Below are 9,918 nucleotides of genomic sequence, written 5' to 3' on the forward strand. Positions count from 1 at the left end.
ACGTCCCACCACATGCTCATTTCTAAGAGTAAATTGTGTGTGAAAGCCTTCCTGCACCTTGCTTATTGGGAACCCAAATTTTCTTTTCAGTTGAAAATTCCAACACATAAAAATATACGGGGAGGTACAATTTACAACTCGGTTTTACAGTGAAAACTGCTGGAACATCAAACCGGCACTAGGAAACAGACTGAGAAACCAGAGTAAAAGTTTCTCCTGCAACCCATTCCCTTTGTGCTAGATGAACGAACGTCTCTCCACATGCAATATTCAGAGAAATAAGTGTGTGTGAATGCCTTCCTTCACTTAGCTTGTTCAGAACACAAAGTTTCTTTTCAGTTGCTAAATCCACTCCATACATATATATGGGGAGGTACTAGCTCCAACTCGGTTTTACAGTGAAAACTGCAGGAATTTCAAACCGGCACCAGGAAACAGACTGAGAAACCAGAGTAAATGTTTCTCCTGAAACACGTTCCCATTGTGCTAAATGAACGAACGTCTCTACACATGCTCAGTTCTGAGAGATATGTGTGTGTGAAAGCCGTCCTTCACCTAGGTTGTTGGGAACACAAAGTACCTTTTCAGATGCAAACTCCACTCCCAACATATAAATGGGGAAGTTTTCGCTCCAACTCGGTGTTAGAATAAAAACTGCCGGAACTTCAAACCGGCACTAGGAAACAGAGTGAGAAACCGGAATAAAAGTTTCTACTGCCAAACGTACCCTTTGTGTTACATGATTGAAATTCTCTCCACATGCTCAATTCTGAGAGATAAATGTGTGTGAAAGCCGTCCTTCACCTAGCTAGTTGGGAACACAAAGATTCTTTTCAGTTTAAAATTACAATCCATAGATATATATGGGGGGGTACTAGTTCCAAATCAGATTTACAGTGAAATCTACTGGAACTTCAAACCGGCACAAGGAAACAGACAAGGAAACCAGACTAATAATTTCTCCTGCAACCCGTTCCCATTGTGCTAGATGAACGAAAGTCTGTCCACATGCTCAGTTCTGAGAGATAAGTGTGTGTGAAAGCCTTACATCACCTAGCTTGCTAGGAACAAAAGATTCTTTTTAGTTCCAAACTCCACTCCATATATTTACATGGGGATATTCTAGGTCCAAATCGATTTTACAGTGAAAACTGCAGGAACTTTAAACCGGCACTAGGAAACAGACTGAGAAACCAGAGTAAAAGTTTTTCCTGAAGCCCCTTCCCTTTGTGCTAGATGAACGAACGTCTCACCACATGCTCAGTTCTGAGAGATTAGTGTGTGTGAAAGCCGTCCTTCACCTAGCTTGTTGGGAACACAAAGTTTCTTTTCAGATGCGAACTCCACTCCAATTATATATATGGGTAGGTACTAGCTCCAACTTTTTTTACAGTGATAACGGCAGGAACTTCAAACCGGAAATAGGAAACAGACTGAGAAACAAGAGTAAATTTTCTCCTGCAAGGCGTTCCTTGGTGCTAGATGAACGAATGTCTCTACACATGCTCAATTCTGAGAGATAAGTGTGTGTGAAAGCCGTCCTTCAACTAGCGTGTTGGGAACAAAAGTTCCTTTTCAGCTGCAAACCTCACTCCATAAATATATATGGGGAGGTACTAGCTCCAACTCGGTTTTACAGTGAAAACTGCAGGAACTTCAAACCGGCACTAGGAAACAGAGTGAGAAACCAGAGTAATAGTTCCTCCTGCAAACCGTTCCCTTTGTGCTAGATGAACGAACGTCTCTCCACATGCTCAGTTCTGAGAGGTAAGTTTGTGTGAAAGCCGTCCTTCAACTAGCTTGTTGGGAACACAAAGATTCTTTTCAGTTGCAAACTCCACTCCAAACATATATATGGGGAGGTAGAAATCCAACTCGGTTTTACAATAATAACTGCAGGAATATCAAACTGGCACTAGGAAACAGATGGAGAATCCTGAGTAAATGTTGCTCCTGCAACCCGTTCCTGTGTGCTAGATGAACGAAAGTCTCTCCAGATGGTCATTACTGAGCGTAATTTTTGTGTGAAAGCCGTCCTTCAAGTAGCTTGTTGGGAACACAATGTTTCTTTTCTTTTGCAAATTCCAATCCATACCAAAATATGGGGAGGTCCTAGCTCCATCTCTATTTTACACTGAAAACTGCAGGAACTTCAAAACGGCCCTAGGAAAGAGACTGAGGTACCATAGAAAAATTTCTCCTGCAAACCGTTCCCTTTATGCTAGATGTTCGAATGTTTCTCCACATGCTCATTTCTGAGAGATATGTGTGAGTGAAAGCCGCACCTCACCAAGATTGTTGGGAACACAAAGTTTGTTTTCAGTTGCAAAATCCACACCATACATATATATGGGGAAGTACTAGCTCCAACTCTGTTTTACAGTGAAAACTGCAGGAAATTCAAAAAGGCACTAGGAAAAAGAGTGAGAAACCACAGTAAAAGTTTCTCCTGCAACCTGTTCCCTTTCTGCTATATGAACGAACGTCTCTCTACATGCTCAGTTCTGAGAGATAAGTGTGTGTGAAAGCCGTCCTTCACTTAGCTTGTTGGGAATACAAAGATTCTTTTCATTTGTAAACTCCACTCCAAACATATATATGGGGAGGTACAAGCTCCAACTCGTTTTTACAGTGAAAACTGCAGGAACTTCAAACCGGCACTAGGAAACAGACTGAGAAACCTGAGTAAAAGTTGCACCTGCAACCCGTTCCTTTTGTGCTTGATGAACGAACGTCTCGCCACATGATCAGTTCTGAGAGAAAAGTGTGTGTAAAAGCCGTACTTCACCTAGCTTGTTGGGAACACAATGATTCTTTTCAGTTGCAAAATCCACTCCAAACATATATATGGGGAGGTACTAGCTCCAAATCGGTTTTACAGTGAAAAATGCAGGAACTTCAAACCGGCACTAGGAAATAGAGTGAGAAACCAGAGTAAAAGTTTCTCCTGCAACCCATACAATTTGTGCTAGATTAACGAACTTCTCTCCACATGCTCAGTTGTGAGATATAATTGTGTGTGAAAGCCGTACTTCACCTAGCTTTTTGGGAACACAAAGTACCTTTTCAGTTGCAAACTCCACTCCAAACTTATATATGGGTAAGTTCTAGCTCCAACTCGGTGTAACAGTAAAAACTGCCGGAACTTCAAACCGGCACTAGGAAACAGACTGAGAAACTTGAGGAAAAGTTTCATCTGCAACCCGTTCCCTTTTTGCTAGATGAACGAACGTCTCTCCACATGCTCTGTTCTGAGAAATAAATGTGTGTGAAAGCCGTCCTTCACCTAGCTAGTTGGGAACACACAGTTTCTTTTAGTTTATAATTACAATCCATAGATACATATGGGGGGGTACTAGTTCCAAATTGGTTTTACAGTAAAATCTACTGGAACTTCAAACCGGCACAAGGAAACAGACTGAGAATCCAGAGCATAATTTCCTCCTGCAAACCATTCTCTTTGTACTAGATGAACGAATGTCTCTCCACATGCTCAGTTCTGAGAGATCTGTATGTGTGAAAGCCATCCTTCACCTAGCTTTTTGGGAACACAAAGTTCCTTTTCAGATGCAAATTCCATTCCATATATATATAATGGGAGGTACTAGCTCCAACTCGGTTTTACAGAGAAAACTGCAGGAACTTCAAACCGGCTCTAGGAAACACACTGAGATACCAGAGTAAAAGTTTCCCCTGCAACCCGTTCCCCTTTTGCTAGATGAACGAACGTCTCTCCACATGCTCAATTCAGAGAGATATGGGTGTTTGAATGCCGTCCTTCACTTATCTTATTGGGAACACAAAGTTTATTTTCAGTTGCAAACTCCACTCCGTACATAAATGTGAGGATTTAGAAGCTCCAAATCGGTTTTACAGTGAACACTGCAGCAATTTCTAAACGGCACTAGGAAACAGACTGAGAAACCAGAGTAAGGGTTTCTTCTGCAACCCGTTCCCTTTTTGATAGATGAACGAAAGTCTCTCCACATGCTCAGGTCTGAGGGATACGTGAGAGTGTAAGCACCTCTTCACCAAGCTTGTTGGGAACACAAAGTTTCTTTTCAGTTGCAAACCCCACTCCATACATATATATGGGGAGGTACTAGCTCCAACTCGGTTTTACAGTGAAAACTGCAGGAACTTCAAACCGGTACTAGGAAACAGACTGAGAAACCAGAGTAAATGTTGCTCCTGCAACCTGATCCTTTGTGCTAGATGAACGAACGTCTCTCCACATGCTCAGTTCTGAGAGATTTGTTTGTGTGAAAGCCGTTCTTCACCTAGCTTGTTGGGAACCCAAAGATTCTTTTCATTTTCAAACTCCACTCCAAACATATATATGGGGAGGTTCTAGCTCCAACTCGGTAATAAAGTAAAAACTGCAGGAACTTCAAACCGGCACTAGGAAACAGATTGAGAAACCTGAGAAAAGGTTGACCTGCAACCCGTTCCATTTGTGCTAGATGAACGAACGTCTCTCCAAATGCTCATTTCTGAGACATAAGTGTGTGTGTAAGCCTTATTTCATCTAACTTGTTGGGAACACAAAGTATCTTTTCAGTTGCAACCTCCACTCCATACATATATATGGGGAACTACTAGCTCCAACTCGGTTTTACAGTGAAATCTGCTGGAAATTCAAACCCGCACTAGGAAACAAACTGAGAATCCAGAGTAAAAGTTTCTCCTGCAAACCGTTCCTTTGTGCTAGATGAACGAACGTCTCTCCACAAGCTCTGTTCTGAGAGATAAGTGTGTGTGAAAGCCGTCCTTCACCTAGCTTGTTGGGAACACAAAGTTTCTCTTCAGTTGCAAACTCCTCTCCATACATTTATATGGGGAGTTACGAGCTCCAACTCGGTTTTACAGTGAAAACTGCAGGAACTTCAAACCGGTTATATGAAACAGACTGAGAAACCAGAGTAATTGTTTGTCCTGCAACCCTTTTCCTTTGTGTTAGATGAACGAAAGTCTCTCCACAAGCTCTGTTCTGAGAGATAAATGTGTGTGAATGCCATTCTTCACCTAGCTTGTTGGGAACACAAAGTTTCTTTTTAGTTGCAAATTCCACTCCATACATATATATGGGGAGGTACTAGCTCCAACTCGGTTTTACAGTGAAAACTGCAGGAATTTCAAACCGGCACTAGGAAACAGACTGAGAAACCAGAGTAAATGTTTCTCCTGAAACACGTTCCCATTGTGCTAAATGAACGAACGTCTCTACACATGCTCAGTTCTGAGAGATATGTGTGTGTGAAAGCTGTCCTTCATCTAGCTTGTTCGGAACACAAAGTTTCTTTTAAGTTGCTAACTCCACTCCTACATATATATGGGGAGGTACAAGCTCAAACTCGATTTTACAGTCAAAACTGCAGGAACTTCAAACCGGCACTAGGAAACAGATTGAGAAAGAAGAGTAAATGTTTCTCCTGCAAACCGTTCCATTTGTACCACATGAAAGAAAGTCTCTCCAAATGCTCAGTACTGAGAGATAATTGTGTGTGATAGCCGTCCTTAAATTAGCATGTTGGGAACACAAATTTTCTTTTCAGTTGCAAACTCCACTCCATACATATATATGGGGAGGTACAAGCTCCAACTCGGTATTACAGTGAAATCTGCATGAATTTCAAACCGGCACTAGGAAACAGACTGAGAAACCAGAGTATATTTTCTTCCTGCAACCCGTTCCTTTTGTGTTAGATGAACGAACGTCTCTCCACATGCTCATTTCTGAGAAATAAGTGTGTGTGTAAGCCTTATTTCATATAAATTGTTGGGAACACAAATTTTCTTTTCAGTGGAAAACTCCACTCCATACATATATAAGGGGAGGTACATGCTCAAACTCGATTTTACAGTCAAAACTGCAGGAACTTCAAACCGGCACTAGGAAACAGACTGAGAATCCTGAGTAAATGTTGCACCTGCCACCCGATCCTTTTGTGCTAGATGAACGAAAGTCTCTCCACATGCTCAGTTCTGAAAGTTTTGTTTGTGGGAATGCCGTCCTTCACCTAGCTTGTTGGGAACACAAACATTCTTTTCAGTTGCAAACTCCACTCCAAACTTATATATGGGGAGGTACAATCTCCAACTCGGTAATTCAGTGAAAACTGCAGGAACTTCAAACCGGCACTAGGAAACAGACTGAGAAACCAGAGTAAATGTTTCTCCTGCAACAAGTTCCATTTGTGCTAGATGAATGAACGTCGATCCACATGCTCATTTCTGAGAGTTAAGTGTGTGTGAAAGCCATCCTGCAACTAGCTTGTTGGGAACCCAAAGTTTCTTTTCAGTTGCAAAATCCAACCCATAAAAGTATACGGGGAGGTACAAGTTCCAACTCGGTATTACAGTGAAAACTGCAGGAAATTCAAACCGGCACTAGGAAAAAGACTGAGAAACCATAGTAAAAGTTTCCCCTGCAACCCGTTCCCTTTGTGCTAGATGAACGAAGATCTCTCCAAATGCTCAGTTCTGAGAGATAAGTGTGTGTGAAAGCCGTACTTCACTTAGCTTGTTGGGAACACAAAGTTTCTTTTCAGTTGCAAACTCCACTCCATACATATATATGGGGTGGTACAAGCTCCCACTCGGTTTTACTGTGAAAACTGCAGGAACTTCAAACCAGCACTAGGAAACACACTGAGATACCAGAGTAAGAGTTTCTCCTGCAACCCGTTCCCCTTTTGCTAGATGAACGAACGTCTCTCCACATGCTCAATTCAGAGAGATATGGGTGTTTGAATGCCGTCCTTCACTTATCTTATTGGGAACACAAAGTTTATTTTCAGTTGCAAACGCCACTCCGTACATAAATATGAGGATTTAGAAGCTCCAAATCGGTTTTACAGTGGAAACTGCAGCAATTTTAAACGGCACTAGGAAACAGACTGAGAAACCAGAGTAAGGGTTTCTTCTGCAACTCGTTCCCTTTTTGCTAGATGAACGAAAGTCTCTCCACATGCTCAGGTCTGAGGGATACGTGACAGTGTAAGCCCCACTTCACCAAGCTTGTTGGGAACACAAAGTTTCTTTTCAGTTGCAAAATCCACTCCATACATATATATGGGGAGGCAATAGCTCCAAATCCGTTTTACAGTGAAAACTGCAGGAACTTCATACCGGTACTAGGAAACACACTGAGTAACCAGAGTGAAAGATTCTCCTGCAACCCGTTCCATTTGTTGTAGATGAATGAAAGTTTTTCCACATGCTCTGTTTTGAGAAATAAGTGTGTGTGAAAGCAGTTCCTTCACCTAGTTTGTTGGGAACACAAAATTTCTTTTCAGTTGCAAACTCCACTCCATACATATATATGGGGAGGTACTAGCTCCAATTCGGATTTACAGTGAAAACTGCAGGAACTTCAAACCGGTACTAGGAAACAGACAGAGAAACCAGAGTTATAGTTTCTCCTGCAACCCGTTCCTTTTGTGCTAGATGAGCGAACGTCTCTCCACATGCTCATTTCTGAGAGATAAGTGTGTGTGTAAGCCTTATTTCATCTATCTTGTAGGGAACACAAATTTTCTTTTCAGTTGCAAACTCCACTCCAAATATATATATGGGGAGGTACTATCTGCAACTCGTTAATTCAGTGAAAACTGCAGGAACTTCAAAACGGCACTAGGAAACAGACTGAGAAACCAGAGTAAATGTTTCTCCTGAAACCAGTTCACTTTGTGCTAGATGAACGAACGTCCCTCCACATGCTAGGTTCGGAGATATAATTGTGTGTGAAATCCGTTCTTCATCTAACTTGTTGGGAACACAAAGATATTGTTCATTTGCAAACTCCACTCCAAACATATATATGGGGAGGTACTAGCTCCAACTCGGTAATAAAGTAAAAACTGCAGGAACTTCAAACCGGCACTAGGAAACAGATTGAGAAACCTGAGAAAAAGTTGATTCTGTAACCCGTTCCATTTGTGCTAGATGAACGAACGTCTCTCCACATACTCATTTCTTAGAGATAAGTGTGTGTGTAAGCCTTATTTCATCTAACTTGTTGGGAACACAAAGTATGTTTTCATTTGCAACCTCCACTCCATATATATATATGGGGAACTACTAGCTCCAACTCGGTTTTACAGTGAAAACTGCTGGAAATTCAAACCCGCACTAGGAAACAAACTGAGAAACCAGAGTAAAAGTTTCTCCTGCAAATCGTTCCTTTGTGCTAGATGAACGAAAGTCTCTCCACATGCTCCCTTCTGAGAGATAAGTGTGTGTGAAATCCTTCCATCACCTAGCATGTTGGGAAGACAAAGTTTCTCTTCAGTTGCCAACTCCACTCCAAACATTTATATGGGGAGGTACAATTTCCAACTCGTTTTTACAGTGAAAAATTCAGGAAATTCATCCTGGCAGTATGAAACTCAATGAGGCCAGCATAATAATTTCTCATGCAACCCGTTCTTTAGAGCTAGATGAACGAAATTCTCTCCACAAGCTCAATTCTGAGAGATAAGTGTGTGTTAAAACCGTACATCAAATAGCTTGTTGGGAACACAAAGTTCCTTTTCAGTTGCAAACACCACTCCATAAATATATATGGGGAGGTACTAGCCCCAACTCGCTTTTACAGTGAAAACCGCAGGAAAATCAAACCGGCACTAGGAAATAGACTGAGAATACAGAGTAAATGTTTCCCCTGCAACCCGTTCCCTTTGTGCTAGATGAACGAACATCTCTCCACATGCTCAGTTCTGAGAGATAAGTGTGTGTTAAAGCCGTCCTTCACTTAGATTTTTGGGAACACAAAGTTTCTTTTAATTTGCAAACTCCACTCCATACATATATATGGGGTGGTACTAGCTCCAACTCGATTTTACAGTGAAAATTGCAGGAACTTCAAACATGCACTAGGAAACAGACTGAGAAACCAGATTAAAAGATTCCACTGCAACCCGTTCCCTTTGTGCTAGATGAACGAACGTCCCTCCACATGCTCATTTCTAAGAGTTAATTGTGTGTGAAAGCCGTCCTGCACCTAGCTTGTTGGGAACCCAAAGTTTCTTTTCAGTTGCAAACTCCAACCCATAAAAATATACGGGGAGGTAAAATTTACAACTCGGTTTTACAGTGAAAACTGCTGGAACTTCAAACCGGCACTAGGAAACAGACTGAGAATCCTGAGTAAATGTTGCTCCTGCAACCCGTTCCTTTTGTGCTAGATGAACGAACGTCTCTCCACATGCTCATTTCTTAGAGTTATGTTTGTGTGAAATCCGTCCTTCACCTAGCTTGCTGGGAACACAAAGATTCTTTTCAGTTGCAAATTCCACTCCAAACATATATATGGGGAGGTACTATCTCCAACTCGTTAATTCAGTGAAAACTGCAGGAACTTCAAAACGGCACTAGGAAACAGACTGAGAAACCAGAGTAAATCTTTCTCCTGCAACCAGTTCCCTTTGTGCTAGATGAACGAACGTCCCTCCACATGCTAGGTTCAGAGATATAAGTGTGTGTGAAAGCCGTTCTTCATCTAACTTGTTGGGAACCCAAAGATTCTTTTCATTTGCAAACTCCACTCCAAACATATATATGGGGAGGTACTAGCTCCAACTCGGTAATAAAGTAAAAACTGCAGGAACTTCAAACCGGCACTAGGAAACAGATTGAGAAACCTGAGAAAAAGTTGATCCTGCAACCCGTTCCATTAGTGCTAGATGAACGAACGTCTCTCCACATGCTCATTTCTTAGAGATAAGTGTGTGTGTAAGCCTTATTTCATCTAACTTGTTGGGAACACAAAGTATCTTTTCAGTTGCAACCTCCACTCCATACATATATATGGGGAACTACTAGCTCCACCTCGGTTTTACAGTGAAAACTGCAGGAACTTCAAACCGGCTCTAGGAAACAGACTGAGAAACCAGGGTAAATGTTTGTCCTGCAACA

Source organism: Camelus dromedarius, unplaced genomic scaffold (genome assembly GCF_036321535.1).
Source record: "Camelus dromedarius isolate mCamDro1 unplaced genomic scaffold, mCamDro1.pat HAP1_SCAFFOLD_189, whole genome shotgun sequence".
Classification (NCBI taxonomy): Eukaryota; Metazoa; Chordata; class Mammalia; order Artiodactyla; family Camelidae; genus Camelus; species Camelus dromedarius.